The 25,815-nt window shown below is 51.6% G+C and overlaps 1 protein-coding gene and 1 long non-coding RNA gene across 18 annotated transcripts in view; one reads left to right on the forward strand and one right to left on the reverse strand.

Annotated features, from left to right (window-relative positions):
* Positions 1-5,983, reverse strand: part of HP1BP3 (heterochromatin protein 1 binding protein 3) — an 82,475-nt gene extending 76,492 nt beyond the window's left edge. For 5 of the 17 annotated variants that reach the window (XM_073316977.2, XM_073316976.2, XM_073316980.2 and 2 more), the window contains exon 1: positions 5,550-5,858. The gene's annotated coding sequence lies outside the window, so the exon portion shown is untranslated. Of the gene's footprint in view, positions 1-4,389; positions 4,497-5,549; positions 5,863-5,891 lie in introns of those variants that run through there. The other 12 variants (XM_073316986.2, XM_073316982.2, XM_073316985.2 and 9 more) reach the window with 7 other exon arrangements.
* A 10,409-nt stretch (positions 5,984-16,392) lies between these two features.
* LOC140900202 (uncharacterized) lies at positions 16,393-22,546 on the forward strand. Its single transcript, XR_012155593.1, has 3 exons — positions 16,393-16,640; positions 21,277-21,390; positions 22,103-22,546. It is a non-coding gene; the product is annotated as an uncharacterized LOC140900202 (long non-coding RNA).
* The last annotated feature ends 3,269 nt before the right edge of the window (positions 22,547-25,815 follow it).

The following is a 25,815-nucleotide window of genomic DNA, read 5'->3' on the forward strand; positions in this document are numbered from 1 at the left end:
TTCACAGCCTAGATTCCTCATTTCTGCTACCGCAGAAGACTTTTGGAGGGCACAATATCCCAAGTTCAAAAGTCAGCGTGTCAACTTGAAGTTTACTGTAGGTTTGGGTTGGAAGCTTAAAGCTATTATAACAGAAAATTCATTATGGAAAACACTTAGAGAAGTTATGGGCAAAATATGGATACTGAAATTCAGATATCACTCAAAATTTTGATATACCGCTAACCTGACACTTGAAGGGAGGTTTATATCACTAATATTATGTATCAGGGAGAGAGGTTTACAAGTGATAAATATGACTGTTTAAATTCATGCTAACTGCATAACATTTTTAGAGGGTTTTTTTAATATTAAAAAAGTGTGTGTTCTGGACATAATCCACTAACCGCTCATATTTGGTTTTTTATGTAAAGAAACTCTTTTTTACTTATATTCTCTCTCTCAAAAGGTTATAAGAGGACATCTTAGGTCACTTGTAAACAGACAATAAAAGACATCAGCAACAGACCCAAATGTTATAGTTTTAATCAAAAAGGAAAATGTGAAAAAAATGACACCCTAAAGACTGAAGCAGCTCCCACCTTTGTCTAAATTGTGGGAAAAAAAACAAAACAAACTAACTGTGCATTTTCCTGAGTTGCACTCAGTGGTTAAATACTTAAGAATCAGAGTAGCAGCCGTGTTAGTCTGTATTCGCAAAAGAAAAGGAGTAATTGTGGCACCTTAGAGACTAACCAATTTATTTGAGCATAAGCTTTCGTGAGCTACAGCTCACTTCATCGGTTAGTCTCTAAGGTGCCACAAGTACTCTTTCTTTATACTTAGGAATAACTGTTAAGAATAATTACAAGAAACTGTAAAAGCCAGAGTATACATTTACAGTGTACTCTCACTGGGTTCTTTCCATGGAAAGACAGAATGTGCGGTTGGAAAAGAGTTTTATGTCTTATGCATTCTTGATTTACTGAGACCTTCCACTTTATTCACCAATACCCTTGGACCATATCTTGTAATAGCCATCCTTCTGGTAGAAGAGAACTGAATGTTCTGGGGAAGTCCCGGATGACTGGAAAAAGGCTAATGTAGTGCCAATCTTTAAAAAAGGGAAGAAGGAGGATCCTGGGAACTACAGGCCAGTCAGCCTCACCTCAGTCCCTGGAAAAATCATGGAGCAGGTCCTCAAAGAATCAATCCTGAAGCACTTGTATGAGAAGAAAGTGATCAGGAACAGCCAGCATGGATTCACCAAGGGAAGGTCATGCCTGACTAATCTAATTGCCTTTTATGATGAGATTACTGGTTCTGTGGATGAAGGGAATGCAGTGGATGTATTGTTTCTTGACTTTAGCAAAGATTTTGACACGGTCTCCCACAGTATTCTTGTCAGCAAGTTAAGGAAGTATGGGCTGGATGAATGCACTATAAGGTGGGTAGAAAGCTGGCTAGATTGTCGGGCTCAATGGGTAGTGATCAATGGCTCCATGTCTAGTTGGCAGCTGGTATCAAGTGGAGTGCCCCAAGGGTCGGTCCTGGGGCCGGTTTTGTTCAATATCTTCATCAATGATCTGGAGGATGGTGTGGATTGCACTCTCAGCAAATTTGCGGATGATACTAAACTGGGAGGAGTGGTAGATACGCTGGAGGGGAGGGATAGGATACAGAAGGACCTAGACAAATTGGAGGATTGGGCCAAAAGAAATCTGATGAGGTTCAATAAGGATAAGTGCAGGGTCCTGCACTTAGGATGGAAGAATCCAATGCACCGCTACAGACTAGGGACCGAATGGCTAGGCAGCAGTTCTGCAGAAAAGGACCTTGGGGTGACAGTGGACGAGAAGCTGGATATGAGTCAGCAGTGTGCCCTTGTTGCCAAGAAGGCCAATGGCATTTTGGGATGTATAAGTAGGGGCATAGCGAGCAGATCGAGGGACGTGATCGTTCCCCTCTATTCGACATTGGTGAGGCCTCATCTGGAGTACCGTGTCCAGTTTTGGGCCCCACACTACAAGAAGGATGTGGATAAATTGGAGAGAGTCCAGCGAAGGGCAACAAAAATGATTAGGGGTCTAGAACACATGACTCATGAGGAGAGGCTGAGGGAGCTGGGATTGTTTAGCCTGCAGAAGAGAAGAATGAGGGGGGATTTGATAGCTGCTTTCAACTACCTGAAAGGGGGTTCCAAAGAGGATGGCTCTAGACTGTTCTCAATGGTAGCAGATGACAGAACGAGGAGTAATGGTCTCAAGTTGCAGTGGGGGAGGTTTAGGTTGGATATTAGGAAAAACTTTTTCACTAAGAGGGTGGTGAAACACTGGAATGCGTTACCTAGGGAGGTGGTAGAATCTCCTTCCTTAGAGGTTTTTAAGGTCAGGCTTGACAAAGCCCTGGCTGGGATGATTTAACTGGGAATTGGTCCTGCTTCGAGCAGGGGGTTGGACTAGATGACCTTCTGGGGTCCCTTCCAACCCTGATATTCTATGAATGGATCTCCCTTTACAGTTCATTAGTGAGTGGAGAGAAGTTAAACAGATCAGATAGGTGCTGTGATGGCAATACCCAACTGCAACTCAGAGTCATGGTTCCCTGCATACACAGGGAAAACTTGGGTAGCAAGAGATTGTTAAACCCTAGATGTTAGGGAATAACAGTATCACTATGGTGCTATCCAATTGCTACCAAATTCACGGTCCATTTTGGTCAATTTCACAGTTATAGGATTTTTGAAATTGTAAATTTCATGATTTCAGCTATTTAAAGCCGAAATTTCATGTGTTGTAATCCTAGGGGTCCTGACTCAAAAAGGAGTTGGGGAGGGTTGGGGGGTGTCGCAAAGTTATTGTGGGGGGGTTGCAGTACTGCTACCCTTAGTTCTTCACTGCTGCTGGCAGTGGCGCTGCCTTCAGAGCTGGGCAGCTGAGGAAGTAAGGATGGCATGATATGGTAGTGCCACCCTTACTTCTGTGCTGCTGCCCACAGAGCTCAGCCGTCACTCCCTAGCCACCCCGCTCTGAAGACCCCCAATTTGAGAAACGCTAGTCTCCTTCATGACACCTGCATTGTATAGGGTAAAAAACACACAAAAGACCAGATTTCATGGTCCATGACGTGTTTTTCGTGGCCAGGAAATTGGTAGGGCCCTATATATAAAACATCAATATTTAAGTAAGTATCTTTTTCCATACAGTAAATATATCTGCTTGCCAACAGATTTTTTTTGTTGGGAAAACAATGATGAAAATAGTTATTTTTAGTAAAAATAACTGAAACACTAGATGCCTACCTAGAGTGTCACAAATTGAGTATGTTTAAGAAGTCTGCTATGACCGATAACTCACATGCTTGTTAACCTGGAGCGAATTTTAGCAGCTAAGTCAGATGCCTGAATACACAAACTTGCACGTGAAATGCTGATATAAGTGAGCTGAGAGTCACAGAGCAGAGATAATACCCAACCAAAAGCATCACATTTATCTAAACATCACCTCCCTCACTATACGATAAGCTGGTCTCCATGATTTATAGATTTGTCGCCAATGGGCAGTTATCACATAGAAAATTTGTTCTGAGCAGGGTCAACTGTGACAGAGTTTGGTGTTCCCAAGCTGCAGCTGTGGAGAAGGCCAAGAACAGTCAATAGATTCCCAGCTGATGTAAACTGGCATTGCTCTGTTAATTTAAATGGAGCTATGCCCATTTGCACTAGCTAAGAATGCGTTCACTATTCTGTTCTCTTTTCTACAATAGCATACACAAGATTTCAGCCAGGAACACAGTCCAGAGGGGTGGACAGGCTAATAAATCCAGAATGCTTCCACTTTGGAACAGTCCATTTTTTTCTGGCTATAGAATTTACAGCCTCCATCCACTACATTTTAGGTGGGAGAGGAGAGAAGATAAAGGCTTAGATTTTGAAACCTCACCAAAGAAAAGCTTTTTTCCCAAAACACAGACGAATGGTGCCTTGTATTCTAGGATTTGAATCATAGCTCCTAACAGTCTCTAAACACATTCTGACATGGATGAAGGCTTTTCTTTTGGAAACACAATGCACTAGATGACCCCTACCACCCAGGTGCAGATTTGGGCCACTGCTCAAGAAACCATTTCAACAGTGGCAATCAAGACACCTACCATCTGATTTAAAACCTCCTTTTATTGGAAAAGATTGTGGTGAAAATGGTGTTAAAGCAGCTGGTGTTAAGAAACTTCCTAAGCCCTCATCAGTTCTATTCAGGACTTATGACAGAGAAGCTACTGATATTTCTGGTGGTTGTGCTAACCCAAGCGATTACACTTTCACGGAGTCATTGCTGATTTTGTTAGATCTGTCAGCAACATCGGATAGCATCAGTCTTAGAGAGAAAGTGGATGAAATATTATTGGACCAACCTCTACTAGTGAGGGACACAAGCTTTCAAGCTTACACAGAACTCTTCTTCAGAGTCTCAGATTCATGCTGAGAGTCTCAGATTCATGCTGAGACCTGGGAGAGTCAGCTAAAGAGAAAGTGGAATAGCATTCAGTTTAACGAGTTGATACATGTTTTGAGAGGCTGCTCAAGGTGAAGTGGGCAGTTAACATCTCTGTAATTGCAGGACAAAGGAGGGTTGGTAGGTTACAGTTTGTTGTAGTGAGCCATAAATCCAGTGTCTTTACTGAGTCCATGATTTTTAGTGTCTAGCATCAACAAAACTGCTATCAAGCAGGTGGTGTCATGTATCACTTTCTCTCAAATACTGGATACCATAAGGTTCAGTCTTTTATGCCTCCCAATACGTAAATGCTACTGATGAGATAGTGAGGGGTTACAAACGGCAGTGTCGGTGGCATTCAGTTGAACCTCCACTCTACATCTCGTTTCACTCAACTCTGCTGCTTTTGTGCTTGTCTCTGGGTGTGACTGAACCAAGACAAGACCAGAAATAATGCTGCTCGGTAAGGGAGTTTATCCCGAGGAGCGGAATGGGGCTCTCTCATTTTCCGAGTGCATGGCTGCCCCTCTCAGTCCAGCCCAGCCTTAGAGCCACATCAAATCCCTCAGCACTGCTGGATATGTAGGTAGCAACGGCCCTCCATGCCATACCAAGCCAAAAGACTACCACATCTTCTCGCCGCTGCCACAGCTCTAGCGGGCACTGCAGGCTACTCTACTGTAAAGCGTGTTCCTTGGTGCGGTCTCGGATGGCCCCGCGCAGCTCGGGCGGCAGCAGGGCGCTCCAGTCGCTATCCACACCCTCCTCCAATGCCCGGCGCCCCCGGGGTGCGGAAGGCCGGTCGCCCCGGTGACAGCTGAACGCTGCTGCCCGAGCCAGGACGCCCTACGCCGTCTGAAGATGGAGCCTGCTCAGCTCCAGGTCCACCCCCTCCCGTCCTCGCTCCCGCCCAGCCACTCCGGACACGGGGCCAGCGGCGCGAGGAATCGGGGCCGCTGCCTGCCCCTCCCCCCACGCAGTCGGTGCGGGGTCGTGCAGCCCTTCCACCAACAGCGGCCTTCCTCGGCTCCACCCCGGGCCCGACCCCTCCGCAGGGAGGGGGGGGGGGTTACTCACCGGCAGACTCAGGAGACACAAAGCAGCCCCTCTAATGGCGGCGGCGGAGAAACCGGGGAAGACAGGGGAGGGGGGCGGACACAGCCGCCTCGCAGCCAATCGCAGCCCCCGAACACCTCTCGCACGCCAGCTCGGCCCTTCAGTCAGGAGGGCCCCGAGTTGAGGGCCAATCAGCGCTCCCGCGCGACGCGCAGGCGCAGAACTAGGCGGGAATCAGAGCGTAGGGCAGCCCCCCACTACAAAACAGAAGCGGGAGCGCGCGGCGTAAGGCGAAGGTGCGGGGCGGGGGGTGTCCCCAGTGGCGGCCGGAAGGCGGCCGGCCGCGCCCCCTGCCTCAGTTACCTCAGTGCTGCTGGCGGGGCCTGACACTTCGGCCGCGCTCACGAGCACAGTCACAATCCTGCACAGCCGTCGCCCGCGCGCGCGCGCTCCCGAGCGGGGACACACCTCCTGTAGCGCGCGCTCCCGAGCGGGGACACACCTCCTGTAGCGCGCGCTCCTTGCAGCCGTTTTTAAAGAGACAGTGACGGGGCAGCCGAGCCCCAGGAAGGAGGCGGAGAGGCCCCAGCCGCCCACAGCGGGGAAGAGGCAGGAGGCGAGGCTCAGCAAGTACCTCGGGTTAACTTCGGAGTCGAGTGACAGCCAGGCCCATGCTCACCCGCATCACAGCAGCCCTGTGCTGGGTGGCCTGGAAACGGCCCTGTCCAACTTGCAGAGAGAGTTTAAGGGGCAGAACGGGGGGGGCAGGGATCAGTTGCCCTGAAACTAGGCAGGAAAGCGAGCAGGCTCCAGAGCAGCACACTGGTCATAAACTGCTGTAAGGCACATGGCAGGGCCTTGTTCTCACCTCTGTGTCAATCTAGAGTGGAGTGGAGCAATTCCAGATTCATGCTGAATGACTCTCCCAGCCCAAAAACTGGGACAAATAGCTAAGTAGTGTAACATGCACTGATTGGGCATTTACTAGGCTTGAAACACCTCTAATTTACCGCTTTAGAAAGTGGGGGTAACATTTCTTTCCCCACCCCCAGCCTAAGAGGGGGATCCACAGGACCTGGATACCAAATAAATCCGGGGGACAACTAATGAAATAACAGGGACAGGAGTGCGGTCAAAGGGTCAAACGAAGGGAACCGGACGGGGACACCGAGCAGAGAACCCCAGACAGCGCCCACTGCTCCTCAAAGGCATCAGTGGATGTCGCCCAGAGGAACTTTGCCCAGATACGTGAATGGACCGAGGATCTGAAATAGGCCCCATAGTCACAGGAGACTCCATCCGCCAACCTCCTCACTCTGGTTTTATAGCTGGCCATTTTAGCTAGGGCCAGGAGGAGGTTGACCAGGAGATCCCGTGACTTTGTGGAGCCACGGATAGGGAGTGTATAAATAAGAAAGTGAGGGGAAAAGTGCAACCAAAAACGTAATAAAATATTGGTGAGGAGCCGGAATAGGGGCTGCAGCCTGGCACACTCCAGATATATGTGTGCCAGGATTTCCCTCACGCCGCAAAAGGGGCAGGTGTCTGGGATGGAGGTGAACCGCGCCAAGAATACGCCCATGCTCACGGCTCCGTGAAGGAGCCGTCAACTGATATCCGCGGCAGGACCAAGGTGGAATATAGGCTGGCCCACCGGGGCTCCTCACCCTCCAAAGGTGGCAGGAGGTCCTGCCATTTTGTATCGGGGCGGGACACGAGGGTGAGGGTGTGAAGGGTGTGGAGCACGAACGTGTATAGATGTTTCCTTGGGGCGGTTTGGAAGCAGACCGGCTGCATCTCGTGCAGCCAGCTCACGGTGAAGGGCTGAGGGGGTCAGTTGGGTCCACGGGGCAGGGGTCCAATTAAAAGATCCGGCAGGCCTGCGGTAGAGGGTGGGTGGGGCGCGCCCTCGTGCAGGACCCGGTCGAGATAAACCCGAGCAGCGGGTGGCAAAGCTGCCTTCACCTCTTGAAGTACGCGCCGGGGAGTACCAGGTCTGGAGAACCCCATGCGCTGAGCGAGCGTCAGGGGATCCAGCCAGTCTCCCCAGTCGTAGTCCAGGAGGTCTCCGACTCTTGTGACTTCTGCCAGGACCAACCTCTGGCGCACCGAGCGGGACTCCGCCACCTGCATGTGGAGCTGGGGGTTGTGTAGCAGGGGCTCTGCGAGGAGATCTGTCCCCTCGGTGGCTGCCCCGGACCTGGTCCTTGAAAACAGTTTCCAGGTCCGGAGGAGGTCTTGGTAGAAGACCGGCAGCCCGGAGAGGTCTCGCGGAAGACCTCTCGGATGGAGATAAAGAAGCTGCCAGTCGTATCGGAGCCCTCGGAAGTGGCGCAAGAAGGCGTGTGCCAGAATGCTCCACGCCGGACTACCTGCACCCATAAAGGAGCCTCTGCAGAGCCTGGAGGCAGAAGACGTGGATCTGAGTGTGCAGACATTTCAGGCCCTGCCCTCCCTCCTCCAGGGATAGATGGAGAACCCCTGCAAGGACCCAGTGCAGTCCTGACCAAAAGAACTCCAGAATCAATGTCCAGAGGTTGGCCAGGAAACCCGGGGCCGGGACCAGGGTGTTGAGCCGGTACCAGAGCATGGACAGGACTAGTTGATTAAGCACCAGCGCTCTCCCTTGAAGGGAGAGGCACCGGAGTAGTCCTGTCCATTTCCGGAGCTACTCTATCACCCCGCATTCTAAATTTTGCCAGTTCTCCGGCGGAGAGGGATGCGTGGCAGAAAGGTAAACGCTGAGATAGAGCAGTGGACCCGCGCTTCCACCGGATTGCCTGAAGCGCGGGTGGGAGGGAGCTCGCCTGCCAGCCGTCCCCGACCACCAGGTCAGAGCTCTTGACCCAGTTGACCCAGGCGGAGGAGGCTGCCGAATTGATGGCCTGGCAAGCCTCCACCCGCGCCAAATCGCCTGGGTCCTGGACCACGAGGAGCACGTCATCAGTGTACGCCAACAGGACCAGCCGCAGCTCCAGCTCCCGCAGCACCAACTCTGTCAACCTCCTTCAGAGGAGACAGAGGAAGGGCTCGATCGCCAGAGTGTACAGCTGGCCCAAGAGGGGGCACACCGCCGTACTCCTCGCCCGAAGCTGACTGGTTCAGTCAGGGTCCAGTTGAGCATGACCAGACACTCTGCGGAGGCGTACAGCGCCCGGAGAAAACCCACAAACTGGGGTCCGAAGCCAAACGCTTGCAGAGTGTTCAGGAGATACCCGTGATCCACCCTGTCGAATGCCTTCTCCTGATCCAAAGACAGGAGGGCAAATGACAGACCATCCCTACACCCGAGTTCCAAAAGGTCCCAGACCAGATATAGGTTGTCAAAGATTCTGCGGCCTGAGACGGTGTAGGTCTGGTCTGGGTGGACCACGTCCGCCAACACGGACCCTAGCCGCAGTGAGATTGCTTTTGCCACGACTTGGTAGTCCATGCTGAGGAGCGAGACAGGACGCCAATTTCGTAAATTGCAGAGGTCCCCCTTCTTCGGCAATAAGGCAAGCATGGCTCACCTGCACGAAAGAGGGAGGACCCCGCTCTGCAAAGACTCGGCCCAGACGGTGACTAGGTCTGAACCGAGGACGTCCCAGAACACACGGTAGAACTCCACGGTCAGCCCGTCCATACCCGGAGATTTATTGGTGGGCATGCAACGGAGGGCTTCCGAGAACTCGGCCAGAGTGAGAGGCAGCTCTAGCCGGTCTCGGTTGCCCACGCTGACTGTAGGGAGCTCCTCCCAGAGCACTCTGCAAGTGTTAGGATCGGTCAGATCTGGGGAGAAAAGGCTTGCGTAGAAGGCTCTCGCCCTCCCGCACATCTCCACCGGATCCGTGAGGGGGGTGCCGTTTTCTGCCAGAAGGCAGGTGACGTGTTTCTTGGCCCCCCTCCTTTTCTCCAGGGCATAGAAGAAGTGACGGATGCAGGATCGAAGGAGACGGATGCAGGATCGAACAAAGTCACCCCAGGCCCGATGGTCCTCGAGGGCTCGGAGCTCCTCCCACTTCTCCCAGCACGCTCCGCAGAGGGGCGGATCCTCGGGGCTGGCGGCTGGACGCCTCTCCAGCTCTAAGACCTCCCGTTCCAACTGCTCTATTGCAACTGCTGTTGGCGCCCTGGGTGTAGTCACGGCAGAAGAGCCGGGCGCGCACCTTCCCCAGGTCCCACCACCGCCGCACCGAGGGAAAGGCACGCCGCTGCCCTCGCCAGGCCAGCCAGACCTCCCAGAAGGACGTCATGAAGCCCTTCTCCTCCAACAAGCTGTTGTTGAAATGCCAATAGGCCGGCCCCGGCCTTTCCATGCAGAGGGAGGCCGTCACGGTGGCTAAATGATGGTCAGAAAATGGGGCCGGCCGGATGCTGGAGGAGTGGGCTCGTGAAAGATGGAAGCGTGATAAATAAATACGGTCCAACTGGGAGTGGCACGACTGATGGTCCTCCACCCAGACAAAGGTGAACATGGAAATGTCATCCGGGTGGTGGTCACACCAGACGTCCACCAGGGAGTGGTGTTCGACTATCTCCCAGAGGACGTCTGCTGCGGCCGGGCTCAACTTGGTCCCCGAGCGGTCCCACTCCTCGAGGGTGATGTTAAAGTCCCCTCCCAGGACCAGGCACTCATGAGGATCTAAGGTGCTGAGGAAGGCAGATGCCTGCTGATAGAATGGCAGCCGCTCCGGGCTTGATGTCGGGGCATAGACATTAATGAGGTTGACCACGAGTCCTTCCATACAGACCCGGAGGTGCAGCAGGCGGCCTGGCACAGCCTTGGCGACCCCCAGCACCTCGGGCTGTAGGTCGGGGGAGAACAGGGTTGCCACTCCAGCCGTACGAACTGTGAGATGGCTAAAGTAGACCCTGTCCCCCTAATCCAGCCGCCAGCTGTCTTCGGTGGTCGGATCTGTATGGGTCTCCTGCAGGAAAACCACAGAATACCCCCCATCCCGAAGGAAGGAGAGCACCTGGGACCTGCAGAGACCCATCCTACAGCCCTGGGTGTTCAATGTTGCAATGGTAAGAGGTGCCATGAGGAGGACTGGGGTGGATTCTCGCCGGCAGGGACGCTCGCGGCTCCCAACGGGCCGCGCAACAGTCCATGATCTACCCTGTAGGTGAGTAAGGAGTCACGGAAGAGGCGGACCCGCTGGTAGGCCGTGGCGGCCTGCTTCCCGGTCCTTTTACCCTCCCCCCTGGGGGCCCTCGCAGCTCGGAGGATTTGATGAAAGTGCCTCCATCGCTGGAGAGCAAGCTGTACCTTGTTGCGGGAGCCACGGACGTCTTCTAAAAACTCCCACAACTCTTCTCACAGCGCATGGGGGGGTGGGGTGACGGTCTCCTGGTTATTCCCTGATGGGGCTCTTGGTACAGCCCCGTGGCCCACCGAGAAGAGCAGACAGGGTGCAGACCCCCGACGGGGCGCCTGATGGGCTGGCACCACTAGGCCCACCTCGAATCCTGGGGCAATAGGGGGCGGCGGAGGGACGATAGGAGCCCCTAGTGGGTCGGGACAGGGAAACACAAATGCCGCTCCCTGGGAGGTCATCTGCTGGAAAAGGGAAGGAGACAGCCCCAGGGGCGGCAGTAATGTTGCGGGAGGTGGATGGGATAGGGACAGGGTCAGTAACAAGGGGAGGGCTGGAATCAGGGGCAGGGGCGAGATTCTGGGCTTAGGGAGCCAAGCAGCTGGATGGTAGCACCTCCTGATCAGGCTCAAGGGTTGAGGCGGTGGAGAGGGGGCTCTCAGCAATGCCGGGCGCAGGCTCTATGGTGGGTTTGGCAGCCACAGCATCAGGAGTTGGACCATCTTCTATAGGGTCCCCACCCGGGAAGGAAGTCGATTGCTCCACACCAACGAGGGGTGCCCCTTGTGGCTCGGGTCCTGGCCGCGTGGCACAGGCTGTCGCCTGAACAGGCTCGGTGGTCATCAGCGGGGTGCCTTCTGGGGCCGGGTTGAGTCCAGGGGCTCCTCGGAGGTGGGAGCGGAAGCAACGGTTACGGGGAGGGAGCACGGGAAAAGGGAGGCTGGAGTGAGGTCACCCAGATCGAGGCCCACTGGCAAAGGGTTGTCCTACCCCTGGGTGACCAGGGTCAGACCCAGGGCCTCGATCTCCTCGTATATGGAGGGGAGATCATTTTCTGCCATCCTGGGGTTCTCCCCGCTGGCACCGAACGTGACAGTCGCCTCGGAGCTTATAGAGGCTTCAGATGGTACCAGGGCAGAAGGGGCTCCCTCGGGGGCCTCGGAGGGGAGGGACTCCCGTGGAGGGGAGATACTGTCTTCTGGTGCTGCCACGTCTTCCCCAGCCGGCACTGGTGGATGGAATACACCCGTGGGCAAAGCGGAAGGCTCGGCATCGGTGCCCCCCTTCCTGGTCTTCTAGGGGGCCTCCGCATCAGATGTGAGGAGTGGAGTTCGAGCCGTCCGCTTGCCTCGCTTCCCCTGGACTAGGGCCCAGCCCTCCATGGCATCATCCGGGGGCTGTCTAGCAGGGATCGTGTCAGGGGGCAGAGGCGATGGCTCAGGGACTCACGGGGGGCAACGGTGGGGCAGCATGAGGGAGGGAGGATTCCCCCTGGGGTGGGCCCTCTCCCATGTCCGGCGGTGTCCCTGCCGCACCCTCCTCCACAGGCCCCGCCAGATTGCAAGCAGCGGGGGTGCAGCTCTCCCGCTCGTCTGGGCATAGTGGGGGAGGTGCCCCTTGGGCCCAAGCGGGAGCAGTGGTAGACTGGGAAGGAGGAGGGGTGGCTTCGGGAGCTGGGCAGCTAGGGGCGCCGGTGCCCCGCCGGGGCTCGGGGGTCCCGGGTGCCCCTCCTTGCTGGGCCAAGGTGCAGTTCCTCCAGACGTGCCCCATCACCCGGCAGAGGTAGCACCAGGCCTCCCCCGTTGAATAATGCACCCGGTAATGGGCCCCCTGGTAGGGGACCAGGAAGGACCCCTCAAGCGCCTCTCCGTCACACGCCGGCGGTGGCAGTTGAAGCTGCACTTGCCGGCGGAACGAGAGGACGTGACGGAGGGTGGGGTCTTCGCAGCCCAACGGGAGAGAGCTGATGACAGAGATGGGTTTCCCCAGGGTGGAGAGGACGGGTAACAGGGCGGCATTGGGAAGAAAGGGAGGGACGGAAGTCAGGGCCAGGCGGACGCCCAGGTCCTCTAGTGGCTCTCGGTATTTAAGACTCCTAAATTCCATAGAAATCAATGGGAATTAAGTGCCTAAACATCCTTGACAGGTTTCAGAGTAACAGCCGTGTTAGTCTGCATACAGCTCACGAAAGCTTATGCTCAAATAAATTGGTTAGTCTCTAAGGTGCCACAAGTACTCCTTTTCTTTAAACATCCTTGTGCATCTGTGCCTCTGTGTCACAGTTTCTCACTCTCCCTGAGCATATAATTTACATATGCCCATAATCTGGGGAACAGAGAAAAAGTACCCCCTATTCTGGACTCCCACATGTTGTCATAATTTTGTTTAGTGTTTAAATACAAAACTGATGCCAATTTTATAAATGATAGGTTAGATTAAATTGCGTCATGGGCTCGTGTCCTTTGAGATTACATGGTAGAACCATCAGATGCTCCAACCCTGCCAATCTCTACCACCATAATGGGATGTTTGTCCCTTGAGTAGATTGGATCTTCATTTCAGGCTTCTAATACTAACAGTAAGACCTTGAATTTCATTTGTTAGACACTCAGTAGCCAATGAAACATTAGACTGTTATGTCTACACTACAAGCAAGGATGTGATTCCTCTACTCATGTGTGTCCATACCGCTCATGGAGCTAGGGCTAGTATAAATAGCAGTGTAGTCACAGTAGCATAGGCAGTACCAGTGGCAGTACCAAGTACAATCCCCCCGAAACTGGTGGATATGTATTTAGCACCGCTGAGCCCTGCCCCTACTACCTGTGCTACCAGGGCTACCCTGCTACGTATACTTGTGCTACATATGGGCTCCTCACCCTAAGAAAGATGCACCTGTGATTTTTGTCTTCTCAGGTGTAGGTGTGAGGAAAAGAACTCCCACACAAACTTTCTCCAGATTTGTCCACCAGGTGAGAGAAACCATACCCTGTGCTGGAATTGTTACTTTGGTATCAATGGTATCTTTTTGTTTGGTGAGTAGATGGACTGAAGCCAGGTTTGTAGGCAGTGGAGCTGAAACCTGGAGAATGGTGAGACATGGGTGCATGAGGCCATGCAAACAAGGAGGAAAAGACAGCTCCTGACTGTAGTCTCATGTCTGAGGTTGACCCGTTTTATCAGATTGTCCACGGTGTGGAATCTGTCAGTGGGAAGATAGATTCTTGCTGTGGTTGAGTCCAAAGTCACTCCTATGAAATCTATGGACCTCATGGTAGTCCAAGTGGACTTTTTGTGGTTAAGACAAATTCCCAGGGAAGACAGAAGACAGACTAGGAATTGAGTTGCCAGTTGGACTTCCCTGCTGGATCTGCTAGTTATCAAGATATAGAAAGACAATAAAGCTGTTTCTTCTCATCAAGCTACCACCACTGAAAGGACTTTTGTGATGACCCAAGGTGCCATAGCTAGTCTGAATGGAAGGGCTCTGAATTGGAAGTGGTCTTGCCCAATTAGGAAATTTCTGTGGGATGGGTGATTGTAGATGAAAGTGTCTTTCCTATTGAGAGCTGAGAACCATATGCACTTTTCCAGAAAGGGAATTTTTAGTGCCAACGTGACCATGTGGAATTTTAATTTTTGGGTAAATATGTTTAGTTGGCTTTGGTCGAGACTTGTTCTCCATACACAGGATATTTTGGGGACTAAGAAATATGGGGAGTAGAACCCTTTCCCTTAGTGCTGAGGGGACATCAGTTCTCTGGCCCCTTTCTGGAGTAGAGAACTTACCTCTAGATGAAGAATCTTTGTGTGAGATTGGTCACTGGAAAGGGCCTGGGAAGGGGGTTTGGGGCAGGGAGGTAAGAAATTCAATGGTGTAGCCTTGGTGCATGATGTCTAGTACCCACTTGTCTGTTGTTACTGTCCTCCAGTTATGGCAAAGTGAGTAAGGCAGCCACCAAAGGTTTTTGGGGGGGCAATAAGGTATGGCATCAATATCGGTATGCAGTCCTCAAGCATACCATCAGAAGGATGCCTCGGACCGTGGGTGAGGCCAGACATTGATCTGAGAGGTAGAAGAAGTCACATATCTGGGTTTTTGAACCCTTAGGCTTTTGCAGAGGCGGTTGGGGTTCACAGGGCGCTGATGATAGAATGCCTGAGTGGGAGGCCTGGGTCTATAGATTTGCTTATGGTGTCTCCTCTTCAGGGCAGGGGTGTAAATGTCCAGGGGGAAGAAGGCTGTCCTAGAGTCTTTAAGGGAGCGTAGAGACTCATCGGTCTTTTCTTGAAAAAGGTTAGACTCATCAAAGAGAAGGTCCTTGATGGTATTCAGGGTTCTCCAGGGTGGTCCAGAAGATTGCAACCATGACTCATGCCTCATGATTACCAGTGTGGTGAAGGCTCCACTGTCTCTACTGTTTCTTGGAGTGATGTCTTGGCCACCATCCTGCCTTCATCAATGAGGAGTTGGAACTGGGCCCTGTCTTCCTGAGGAAGTTTGTCTTTAAAGTGTAAAAATTTAGAAAAATTCAGGGAATCTTATTTTGCTAACAGTGTCCGGTAGTTAGCAAGTCTGAATTGGAGACTAGCCAATGAAAATATTTTCCTCCCCGAAAGGTTGAGGTGTCTAGCACCCATGTCTGTGGGAGTAGTCTTAAGATGCTGTGTCCTGGACCTTTCTGAAACTGCTTGCACCACTCAAGAATTGGGCAATGGATGAGTGAATAAAAACTCATAGAATCATAGAATATCAGGGTTGGAAGGGACCTCACGAGGTCATCTAGTCCAACCCCCTGCTCAAAAGCAGGACCAATCCCCAATTAAATCATCCCAGCCAGGGCTTTGTCAAGCCTGACCTTAAAAACTTCTAAGGAAGGAGATTCCACCACCTCCCTAGGAAGCGCATTCCAGTGTTTCACCACCCTCCTCCCCCTCTGCAACTTGAGACCATTACTCCTTGTCCTGTCCTCTTCTACCACTGAGAATAGTCTAGAACCATCCTCTCTGGAACCACCTCTCAGGTAGTTGAAAGCAGCTATCAAATCCCCCCTCATTCTTCTCTTCTGCAGGCTAAACAATCCCAGCTCCCTCAGCCTCTCCTCATAAGTCATGTGTTCCAGACCCCTAATAATTTTTGTTGCCCTTCGCTGGACTCTCTCCAATTTATCCACATCCTTCTTGTAGTGTGGGGCCCAAAACTGGACACAGTACTCCAGATGAGGCCTCACCAATGTCAAATAGAGGGGGACGATCACGTCCCTCGATCTGCTCGCTATGCCCCTACTTATACATCCCAAAATGCCATTGGCCTTCTTGGCAACAAGGGCACACTGCTGACTCATATCCAGCTTCTCGTCCACTGTCACCCCAGGTCCTTTTCCGCAGAACTGCTGCCTAGCCATTCGGTCCCTAGTCTGTGGCGGTGCATTGGGTTCTTCCGTCCTAAGTGCAGGACCCTGCACTTATCCTTATTGAACCTCATCAGATTTCTTTTGGCCCAATCCTCCAATTTGCCTAGGTCCCTCTGTATCCTGTCCCTGCCCTCCAGCATATCTACCACTCCTCCCAGTTTAGTATCATCCGCAAATTTGCTGAGAGTGCAAACCACACCATCCTCCAGATCATTTATGAAGATATTGAACAAAACCGGCCCCAAATGAACAAAACCGGCCCCAAAAACTCTGTCCCTTTAGCTGGCACAAAATATAGTTTTTCAGTTCTCTTTGAGGGAGGGGCACAAAAGGCAGGGGGTATGCCACACAGATCTGGCAGGTTCCAAAATGATTGACTATAAGAGCTACCCTAGAAGAGCCAGAGGGCTGGAGGATGTCCAATAAACTGTGTTGTGTGTTCTGTAACTGACACTCGGTTGCTGCCTTCTGTAATAGCTCCTGGTACTGCTTGTGGTCATCGGCTGGGGAGGGGGATGATGGAGCAACCACCTCATCTGGTGAAGAGGATGATACAGCTGTCAGAACCAGTGGAACTGTGTCAAGGTCAACTACTTCCTCCTCAAACGCCAATGAATCTGGTTGGTATTGACTGGGAGAGGTGCTTCTTGTACAGATCTGGGATGTCTGCTGTACAATCTGATGGGGCCCAGTAAGGATTGGCTGGTGGGAGAGGGCCCCAAGACATAGGGTACCAATGGTCCACTGGGTAACCATATTCTGAAGGAGGTGGACAGTTCCACTGCCTCCTGTGGTTCTGTCTGGGCTTGTTTCCCTCAAGGGGTAAGTACATCTGGATCATCTGATTCTCTCCATGAAATAATAGGTTCCTGCTCTAGCGGCAGCGCTGTCAGTACCAGTGTGAGGATGTTCTCAGTTGTCGATGCAGTAGGAGAGCATTCTCTTCCTCTCAAGGTGGTTTCTTTGGGTGTAAGGATGTCTCTAAGGAGAGCCAGGCCTGGCAAAAGAGGAGACTGTGGATAATACAGAGTGAAAATATCCTCTGGCAGGGTAAAGCGTTTGGTCCTTCCTGAGTTACTGAGGAGTTACTGGTGGAGACTGGTGGATCCAGGGTGTCTGATGGTATAGTATGCAGAGGATTCCACAAGGAGTATGTAACAACCATCAACTGGGGGTCCAGAATGGAGCTCCCATATGGGAACTGCAAGTGCCAGTCTTTTGGCTTGTGGAATGGAGCCTGAATTGGTACCATCAGATCCTTCTTCCTTCGTGCTTTGACTTCTTGAATGGAAGGTTTGTGTGTCATCTACAGAGGAAAAGCATAATGGGAAGAGTTTATTATTTGTGGATTAGGAGGTATACCAGGGATCAGCCGAGACAGCACAAGCGTTCAGCAGGTGCATAGTTTGAAGGGAGATTTCAGCAGCTCCCAATGACGAACTACTGCATAAGTGATTTGCTCTGAGCTTGCCCTCATAACTCTTTGTGATATCACAATTTGATCTGGACATGACTGGTATCAATCACAGATGACGAAGGACAAGAGGACAGGAGGAGTTGAAAACTCTGTGCCTCGTGCACAATTGCTGCTGCTTTGTATGAGTAGGATGCAGTGCTGAGAAGCATGAACACAGAGGACCAAGCCAAGGGGAGTGTTTCACATAGTGACAGGATGGCAGTTGGGAGGCTGACACTGGGTATCTTCAAATGTTTAACGCAGGGATAGCAGGGCTGTCACACTTTTTCCTTCCTCTTCCCTGAATAATCATGCCTGGGAGGTTTTGCTACACATCCAGTCCGGAGGTGGCTGCCCTAGGGCTACCTCTATTGGAATTAGCTTGGATTGTCTCACTGGGAGTCTGGGCAGCGTGACAGCCTGTAGAGTGCATTATTGCCAGCATGTGATGGTGCCAACAAAGGTAAACAAGGAAGCCATCTCTGAAAGGTAAAACTCTGCCAAGTAAGATAACACAACTGTAATTCAGCAGTTTGTCCTTCAACCTCCCACTCCATAAGAACACACTGTTGAAAATACACACGCTACCACCATCCAAGCCAATGGTGTGGCTGGCTTAAACTCAGTCTAGTGGAACCTCATGAATTCATTGTGATGGCAGCGAGACTAGTGAGGTGGAATGACCTCCCTCTGAGCCAGAGAGGGACCACTCTCTGCCCTTTGTGGGGTATAGTCAGGCCAAGCCCACCCCTCGTGCCGTAAGCTGAGAGGCAGGACAGGAAGTATAAGAGGCAGGGCCTCTAGCTCAGGTGGGGCAGAGCCAGAGGAGTCAGTCACCTCTGCCTTGCCACTGGCCCCTGGCCCAGGGACTGAGTGACGTCAATCCATTCCCCTGGAGGAGGACCCTGAGGAGTTGCTGGGACTGCCATCAGACAAGTATCCTGAGGAGCTGTTAGGATTGCTGGCTTCTGAGTACCCCTGCGAGATAGAGGAATCTTTGACTACCAAGCCCAACCAGACTGTGGTAGGAAGTAGCTCAGGGGAAAACAAAAACACTTACCTACCTTTTGTAACTATTGTTCTTTGAGATGTCCATTCCATTCTAGCTGTGTGCGCGCCCATGTTCACTGTTACTGGAATTTTTTTAGCCATAGAGCCAGCTCTGGCACCCTCGGTACCTCTGTGCTCACATGCCAATATATGAGGTGCAACCGGCCCTATGTCCTCTAAGTTCCTTCTTGCTGGTAAATCCCACCGAGGGGTAGGAGAAGGGGTAATGGAATGGACATGAGCAACACATTTTTTATTCTTCAAGTGCTCATTCATGTTGATTCCATTTTAGGTGACTCACAAGCAGTATCCCTGGAGATGGGCTCAGAGTTCACGGTTGTGCGGTTTGCAATATTGCTTTACCGAAGCCAGCATTGTCCGGGGCCTGCGTGGTGATCACGTAATGGATATGAACATATGGATGGATGAATGACCAGGTAGAAGCCCTGCAGATATCTTGAATTGGCACCTGGGCCAGGAAGGCTGCTGACGAGGCTTGCGCTTTGGTTGAATGGGCAATTACAATCACCGGTGGTGGCACCTTTGCCTGTTCATAGCAAAACCTGATGCTGGTGGTGATCCACGGATTCTCTGAGCAGGCACAGGAAGGCCATTCATTCTGTCCACCACCACGACGAAGAACTGCATCTACTTATGGTACGGCTTAGTCCTTTCAATATAAAAAGGCTAGCACTCTCCTGACATCCAGAGAGTATAGTCTATGCTCCTAGTCTGACTTATGGGGTTTTGGAAAGAAGACCGGTAAGAATATGTCCTGGTTAGCGTGAAACTGCAAAACTACCTTGGGCAGAAAAGCCAGATGTGGCCGCTGTTGAATCTTGTCCACATAGAACACTGTGTAGGGCGGCTCCAAGGTTAGTGCTCTAATTTCAGAGATCCTATGCACTAATGTTATCGCCACCAGAAAGGAGACCTTCCACGAGAGCAGCAGAAGGGAGCAAGAAGCTAACGGCTCAAAGAGGGGACCTGTGAGCCTGGACAGCATGAGGTTCAGGTTGCAAGGTGGGACAGGGTCAAGGACTTGAGGATAGAGCCGCTCCAGACCTTTTAGAAACCAGACTGTCATGTTATGAGCAAAGACTGATCTGCCCTGAACTGAAGGGTGGAAGGCTGAAATAGCTGCCAAGCGTAGTTTGTCAAAAGAGACAGGCCCTGAAGCTTGAGGTGCAGAAGGTAATGCAGTACTTGTGGCACCTTAGAGACTAACCAATTTATTTGAGCATGAGCTTTCGTGAGCTACAGCTCACTTCATCGGATGCATCTGATGAAGTGAGCTGTAGCTCACGAAAGCTTATGCTCAAATAAATTGGTTAGTCTCTAAGGTGCCACAAGTACTGGTTTTCTTTTTGCGAATGCAGACTAACACGGCTGTTACTCTGAAAGGTAATGCAGTAATCAACTGGAATGAGGCCTGTTTGGGTTGAAGATTTTGGTCCGAGGTCCAACATGCGAACCACTTCCACCTGGCTAGGTAGGTCACCCTGGTGGAGGGCTTCCTGCTAACCATCAGGATCTGTTGAACGCAGGCCGAGCATGCCTGCTCTTCCACATTCAACCATTCAGCACCCAAGCCATCAGGTGCAGACCTGCTAGATTCAGGTTCAATAGCTGGCCGTGATTCTGGGAAGGCAAGTCTGGCCAGAGCAGTAGCTGTAGTGGAGCCACTACTGAGAGCTCCAGCAGCACGCCAAACCAGTGCTGGCGAGGCCAAGCCGGAGCTATCAGGATCACCTTCGCCTTGTCCTGCTTGATCTTCATGAGGACACTGTGAATTAATGGTACTGGCATAAAGGCCTACAGCAGAGCTCCTGACCATTGGAACAAGAAGGTATCGAACAGGGAGCCTCCATCAATCCTGTGAATCGAGCAGAAAACATGGCGCTTCCTGTTTTGCCTGGATGCAAATAAGTCCACCTGTGGAGTCCCACCCCTCTGGAAGATCATGCTGACTACTTCTGGATGGAGCAACCACTTGTGGCAAGATGAGAAGGTCCTTCTGAGGCAATCTGCTAACACAGTCCTAGCCCTTGGAAGGTGCAAGGCTACGAGATGAATGGCATGCTACACACAAAAGTCCCACAACCAAAGAGCTTATTGGCAAAGGGCTGACAAGTGGGATCCACCTTGCTTGCTGATATAAAATATTGCGGCAGTATGGTCCATCAGGATTTGGACCACCTTGCCTCTCAGGTGAGGCAGGAATGCCTGGCATGCCAAGCACATTGCTCTGAAGTCTCTGACATTTATGTGGTGAGCGCGATCATCTTGTGACCAGAGACCCTACGTGCTGAGATCGTCGAGCTCCAGAACCCAGATCCAAAGAGATGGAGACCAGATTCACTGATGGGGACGAGGCTGCGAAGGGAACTCCCATCATTCCGACCACCACTCCAGGGATGACCGGATGTGATCTGATACCGTGACTACCCGGACCAGATCATGTCTGTTGGGGATGTAGACCGATGTCAGGCATGTTTGCAGGGATCTGAGATGAAGCCGTATGTGCTGTACCACATGAGTACAAGCTGCTATGTGGCCTAATAACTTGAGGCACATGCAGTTGGTAGTAAGAGGGTAGGCCCTCACGTGAGAGATCAGGTAGGACATAGATTGGAAATGGGCCTTTGGGAGAAAGACTCTGACCTGCGTAGAGTAGAGTATTACTCCTATGAACTCTATATGCTGCCCAGGGGTCAGAGTTGATTTATTTTCATTTATTAATAACGCAGATTATGACAGGTGGAGTGCACCAGATTGAGGCTGCTTTGCACCTGGGCTTAAGACCTTCCTCTGATGAGCCAGGCATCAAGATATGGATAAACCTGTACACCTCAATGCCTCAGGTAAGTGGCCACAGGTGCCATGCAGTTTGTGAATACTCTCGGGGCAGATGAGAAGCCGAAGGGTAACACCATGAATTGGAAATGGTGCTGGCCCACCACAAAGCGGAGACAACGTCTGTGCTCTGGAAAATGGAAATATGAAAGTCGAGGGTGATGTACCAGTGTCCTGGATCTAAATAGAGAATGATGGTGGCTAGAGACACCATGCAAAATTTCAGTTTCTTAAGATACTTGTTGAGGTGACACAGGTCAAGAATGGTTCTTAGGCCCCCTTTTGCCTTTGGGATTAGGAAATATCAAGAATAGAACCCTTTCCCCCTCATGTCTTGAGGGACCTCCTCTACCACTCCCCCCCCCCCCCCCGGCGCAAGAGGGTTCCCACCTCCTGCACGAGGAATTGCTCGAGAGAAGGGTCCCTGAAGAAGGACAGGAAAGGGGTGGGGGGGGGGGATGCTGGAGAACTGCAGGGTATTGCCCAGTGCTACAGTGTTCAGCACCCAGTGGTTTGATACAACTAGGAAGGGACATAAATGGTTTGAGAACAAACGGGGGGATGGATCCAACAGTTTGACTGGGGCGCTGTCCTGGAGCACACCCTCAAAATGGCTGCCAAGGGCCCCCTAGATGTCGTGCAGGGCCCAACTGAAATGGAGAGGGGGAGGAGGCAGCGTGATGGTGTTTAAAACCTCTGCCCTGATTCTTATTTCTATAGGCACTCTGCCATGATAGTCCCCAGGACCTGGGCAGCAGGGGCAGCCAGAACTGCTTCCTAGCAGCTTGCCGGGTGTAAAGGCCTAGCAAGTGTAGCATGGCCCATCTGTCCTTTAGTCCATGCAACTTACATCGGTCTGCTCTGAGAAGAGAGCATTTTCCTCAAACAGGAGGTCCTGGATGGACAGTTGCATCTCTTGAGAGAACTCCGAGGACTGCAGCCATGAACTGCGCCTCATGACCACCGCAGAGGCTATGACCCTGGCTGCTATGTCCGCTGCATCCCAAGCCATCTGGAGGGAGCCCCTTGACACCACCTTGCCCTCCTCCTAGCTAGCCACGAACTCAGAACCGAGGTCCTGAGGGAAGGAGACCTTAAATTTATTAAGGGAGTCCCACAAATTAAAATTATATCTGCGCAAGAGGGCCTGGTGGTTTGACACCTGCAGTTGGAGACTGGCTGTCAAATAAATTTTTCTTCTGAACAGATCCTGTTTCGTTTCATCCTTATTTTTAGGCGTGGTACTTGCCTGACTCTGCCTGTTCCTTTCATTAGCTGTGGACACTACTAATGATCCAGGGCGGGTGGGTAGGTAGGTGTATAGATTAGGGTAGGTGTATATTCAAAACCCTTGGTAGGGACAAAATATTTCCTTTCTGCCCTTTTGGATGTCGGCGGTATGGAAGATGGGGTTTGCCAAAAGACCTTGGCTATTTTCAAGACCCTCTCATGCACTGAAAGTGCCACTTTACCCAGGGCTGCTCTGGCCGAAACATTAAATAATGTGTCCCTGGGCTCTGCAAGCTCCTCCGCCTGCAGGCCCAAGTTAGCAGCCACTCTCTTTAATAGATCCTGATGTGCTCTAAAGTCATCAGGAGGGGCAGAATGAGATGACCCCCCCCCCCACAGCTTCATCCAGAGATTAGGACAATAAAGGCACCACAGCGGACTGGGACTGGGTCAGACTCGCCTACTGGGGAGGTTCCCTGTGGTGTCAGTGCTTGTTCCTCGGCCCCCACTATGGAGCCCGCACCAGTGTCTGAACCTGGTGCCAGCATTGTCAGTCATTTCTCTGAAGCAGCTGCAAATGAATAGTGCGAGTACAGCACTAGCATCATCGGGAGCCCAGGCACTTGTGGAGGGCTCTGCAGTAGCATCTGGCATCCACGGCGACTGCTGTTCACATGGGGAGGGGCTAAATTCCCATCCCAAATCCCCAGAGGAATCAGCTCCTGGGGACCACGGTGGGGCCATGAACATGGTGCCAGAGACCTGGATCGCCTAGCCAGAGACTGCGGCTGCAATGGATGGATCTAAGTGTCTCCCCCGGGGACCCGCGACGCTCCACCACTACTCCATCCGCTACAGGCGGATCTCTGGCTGACTTGCCACTGGGTGCGAGAGCCTTCATGGTCTCTCCCGTTGGCCGTGGCACAAGCAGAGGTGGTAGGGCCATAAGGTGCCTAGCAGACTGGCTGACCTGGGATGCTGAAGGCACTGTTAGGTGCTGGGGTCCCCTACCACTCCATGCAGTCAGAGGTGGATGCCTAAGAGGGCTAAACAGTCTTGATGGTGAGACCTCCCCTTGATGTTCCGGGGTGGGCAGATGGCTCAAACATGATCCTTTGCAAGCCACTCTTTTCCCCTCTTTACTCAACATTGGGGGACTACCCCAATTCTGATACTTTGCTGCCACCAGTGAGGGGGAAATGGCATCGAGAAGAGCTCGGTGCCAGAGGGGTACTCCACAACGATGCAGACGTGCTTGGGGCTGAGTCGGAGCAGCACAGCTCTGACGCCATGGGAGGTGTGAAGGGCCCTGCATGAGAAGGGCTCTTAGGGGAATGTCACTTTCCTTCTGGGTCCTTGGCCTGAAATTATTCCAGTGTCTTCACTTTTCTTTCACGTGCAACTCCCACAGACACTAAGCAACTGCTGTGAGGGTCACTAACCAGCATAGGCTTACAACAAGCTGAGCAGGGTTTGAAGCTTGAGGAATGGGGCATGCCCTGACCCAGGGCAAAGTCCCTGTTGGGACTCTAACCTAACATCTAACACTATCAACTATATACAAAGAGAAATAGCCAGTAGGCAAATAGAACTGCTATCACAGTTGCAAAGCAAGAGGAAGGTGCTCAGACCAACCGTCATGGGTAAGAAGAAACTAAGAGGGTGTAGGGCTGGCAGCACCTCATATACTGGCATGTGAACATGGGACTCCAAAGGGTACCAGAGCCAGTCCTATGGATACTTGCCTGAGACCACTCAGGCAAAAACTTTTGACACCAGTGCAAATGGGCATGCACACATCTAGAATGGAAGCAACATGAGCAAGTACTCTAAGAAGAACCAGACTTTAGTCAGGTTTTGCTGTCAGACCATGAGCCAGTGTGTTTTGGTGGGATCCCTGCTGACCCAGTGGTGGAGCCCTCCGCTACTGTCAGGGCCCTGGACAGGGACCAGAGGAACAGGTTGGGCCTGGGTCCCCCTACCCGCTGCTGCCAGCCCCACCCCAGGGGATGGCAACCTCCCTACCTTAGGCTGGACGGCCTGTGTTTGCTTATTGTTCTGCCTTACCTGAGAGCCAGAGCCTTAAAATGGCTTATTGCTTTGCCATGCCAGAAGGCCAGAGCCATTAGACTGCTTATTGCTCTGTCCTGCCCGGCCAGCTAGAGCCTTTAAACTGCTTATTACTCTGCCCTGCCACAAGGGCCAGGGCCAGAGACTGTTGATTTGCTAATTCTCTTGCTGCTTAACTTTGATTGCTGTGACTAGTGAAGCAGAGTGGCCTCCCGCTGAGCCAGACTGGGAGGGATAACTGCCAACACACTACAGAGACCCATTGCAAATGCTAAAATCTGCAAGGCAAGGAATAAGCAAACAGAGTAAACAATAATGTATCACTCCAGACTTGTCTACAGGAGAAATTGACTGTAATAGCTATTGCAGAAGAAACTATTCCACCATTACTATTCCAGAAAAGCTCTCAGTAGGGATACTCTATTCCAGAATAAAAATCACTTTATTCCACAATAATTGCTACCTTTATTCTGGAATAGTGTCCACAAAGGAATAGTAGTCAATTTCCCTCTGTAGAAAGCCCTAAACATAGTCACCCACTTTGACAAGGTTAGTGTAGTACTTTTTAACATTCAGTTATATACTAGTTAATATTCTGTAGTGCATAAATCTTAGTAACATGAGATTTAATTACAGACTCTACCATTACACCGTTGCTGAGCAGTAGGGTGAGACAGCCAAGTTGTGTGCAAACCACACTGTTTGTGGAGCTTGCAATTATATAACACCCCACAGCAGCAGCTACAGCAATTGCTTACATGGAAAAGTTCCATTAGGAAAGTACTGATTTTATTGAATGTAGTAGTGTTAGCTTTTTTTAAAATGCAATTTAGCAGCTGGAAACAAGAAAGAGTAGCCAACATGGTATCACCAGCAGATTTCCATGGATCATAGCCTGGGCACCTCTGCAGCAGAGAATAACCATGAGGAAGTTATTTCAACAAACTGCTATGATGTTATTGTTAGCACAGATGGTAACTACAGCCCTGGGGGGATGTGGGAGAAAATGTAGAAAATGGCAGCGAATTTTCCCAGAAAGTTGCAGGGATTTAATAAAACTTCTGTAAGCAAACTGTCCTAGTCACATTCACACTAACTAGTTATAAACTATGCCTAAACCAAGTCACTGTGGT

Source organism: Lepidochelys kempii, chromosome 18, assembly GCF_965140285.1.
Source record: "Lepidochelys kempii isolate rLepKem1 chromosome 18, rLepKem1.hap1, whole genome shotgun sequence".
Lineage (NCBI taxonomy): Eukaryota > Metazoa > Chordata > Testudines > Cheloniidae > Lepidochelys > Lepidochelys kempii.